The sequence below is a fragment of the Zea mays genome, chromosome 1 (assembly GCF_902167145.1).
Source record: "Zea mays cultivar B73 chromosome 1, Zm-B73-REFERENCE-NAM-5.0, whole genome shotgun sequence".
Classification (NCBI taxonomy): Eukaryota; Viridiplantae; Streptophyta; class Magnoliopsida; order Poales; family Poaceae; genus Zea; species Zea mays.
The window spans coordinates 166,819,698-166,822,224 of record NC_050096.1 but is presented as its reverse complement, the minus strand read 5'-3'; the positions used below and the strand labels follow the sequence as shown (position 1 = coordinate 166,822,224).

General features: G+C 36.0%; 1 long non-coding RNA gene across 1 annotated transcript; it reads right to left on the bottom strand.

Annotated features, from left to right (window-relative positions):
* Positions 1 to 574: 574 nt before the first annotated feature.
* LOC103640499 (uncharacterized) lies at positions 575 to 1,167 on the bottom strand. Its single transcript, XR_559666.2, has 2 exons — positions 1,023 to 1,167; positions 575 to 832 (listed from the first exon to the last, which is right to left on the bottom strand). It is a non-coding gene; the product is annotated as an uncharacterized lncRNA (long non-coding RNA).
* Between the last annotated feature and the right edge of the window lie 1,360 nt (positions 1,168 to 2,527).

The window sequence follows — 2,527 nt, the reverse complement described above, 5'->3', positions numbered from 1 at the left end:
GGCCAGAGGGAAACGACGTCTCCATATGCGCCATTTTTACTCCCATCCTGCGGCCTTTCTCCTACTGTGTTTGTTTGCCACACTAGTCATCTCCAAAACTTTCGGTTATTTTTTTCATTTTCGTTTCTTCTCCCCAACTACAGCAGCAATTGGACTCGGGAGGGACGTGAGGCGCAGAATTAGAGCTCCATTTGCATTATTTTTTCTCTTAATGCATGTGAACTGGATTATAATATGCAACTGTACCTGCGTGATCGTCATCCTAGCAGATTTGAATGCAACTTAAACTTCAAAGTCATGAATTAACCAAAACCATACAACCAAAACCCTATATTTCTAAAATAGGTGTTGAATGTTGAATTGGACTGATGTAAAATATACCATAGTTATGTTACTTGAACTTCTCCATTTTAGTCTTGTACCAAAGACTCGCCCCACCCCACCCGCCCGCCCGTCGACGTAATAAATCCGCGCCAGGATGAACATGCAACACCTGTTTGCAGATACAATATTTTGGTTACATGGTTTTGGTCAATCCATTTTTTTAGAATAGGGAATATATTGAAATATTCCAGCTTCTGCACCAATAGATGCATGTGGATGTTCAATTATTACATCTCAAACCAAAACACACGATGTTTAATATCTTAAGAACAACCATATTTCGTAATCTCTAAAAACCAATTCGATTACTAAAACTTCATCCGTTGTATGAGAAAATTTGCATCATTGTAGTCTCAAGCGCACGACATCCCCACTTGATTTGTATCATGTTTTCCTCTTTTTGCAACACGGACCATTGTCTTGTCCAGTGGGTTCCTCTGAAGACTACCTGCATAGGAGTAGAAACTAGTTTATTGTTAAAAATCACATCATTTTGACATAGCCATATATATTGCCCCACATAAGGTGCATGCTCCTTTCCAGATTTTGTACTTAAGTGTATCATCCACCCCATTCAACCAATTTCCAAACATATGTTGTATGCTTAAAGGTGGTGATATGTTAAAGGAGATTTGTACCCCTCTCCAAATGCATCTAGCATTAGAACAATCCAAGAAGAGATGTTGAACGGATTCATTTAAACTGCATCCAAAACGCTTTAAACTCCCTTTCCAATGTTTTGTCGCTAGGTTATCTTTAGTTAGAGCAATATTCTTGATCAAATACCACATAAATATCTTAATTTTTAAAGGTAATTTTAGCTTCCAAATAGGGTGATTTTGTTGTACAATATGTGGAACGATAAAGGCTTTATATATAGATCGTACTGTGAATCTCCCATGTTTCTGTAAGGACCAAAAGAACATATCTCTTTGAGTGGTAAGTTGGACGTTGATAACTCTTGCTACCACTTGGTGCCATGCTATCAAATTTTGTCTCACCAAAGATCTTCGAAAAGATACATTTAATGGTTGGGATCGCAACACTGGTTCCACTGTGTCTTTTCTTTCTAACAATGTTATATAAATTTGGATATATAGGTCTTTGAGGGATGGGTTACTAATCCATGACTTTGAATTTCAAATTCCATTCAAATCTGCTATCATGGTGATCACACAACTACAACAGTTACATATTACAACCGAGTTCTTCACATGCATTCTAAAAAAAAGTTCAAAACAAATGCGAAATGACAGCTCCCGGGATGAAGTCTCTACTTCTGCACCTCACGTCCATCTCCATTTCACATGCTATTGTTGCTCACAGTAGTAGAGTGTTTCCTCTCCTTTTTTTTTTTGAATTTGTCGAAGAAAAAAACAACTGACCATAACATGAGTTGTTTGAGTAATTCAAGAATAAAAGGGTTCAAAGATTTAGACAAGAAAAAAGATTTCGGGCCTGAACTTAGTCGTCGCTTCTAGCGTGCCAATGAAAAACTTTTGTCCATACCAAAGTTTTCTAGAGCCCAAAAAAAAACTATGGTATTAATGGAGCCATGGTTTAAAATATAGAGTTTTTAAATGTGTTCTCAAACAATTTTTGATTTCAAATACCAGGATATGCTTAAATATAGTAGTATTGTCTTAGAACTATAAAAATAAGCTTAAATACATTGGTGTCTTTGTGACCAAGAAGATTTGTGTGCATTCTAGATTATCGATTTCCTTGCAACTACCACTTCATAGATGTGCAAATTTCATTTGGGCTCTACGTTATATTTTTCTGCCAATTATAAGTAATATAAAGCTTCGTTCAGAGTTCTGCAGCCAGCCGAATCTATCGGTTTCTCAATTATATATGAGGAGTTTATGATAGATTAGAACGAAATATATATATCGGGTGAGCCATAGAGTTTACTAGCGAAATGGCGGATCATGACAGAAAGAGACCAATGTTTCAAATAGGGGTGATAATGGATCGCGATCCTGATGTGTTCCTTCACAAAAAGTTAGAGTCTTTAATAAAATTTAATTTAAATATGAATAGAAATATAGTCTGATCCTAATTTGATTTGATCATTAAATTTATATTGTAAAATTTAGAGCTCGTTATCATCCCTAGATGCAAAACAAGCGGTAGTAAT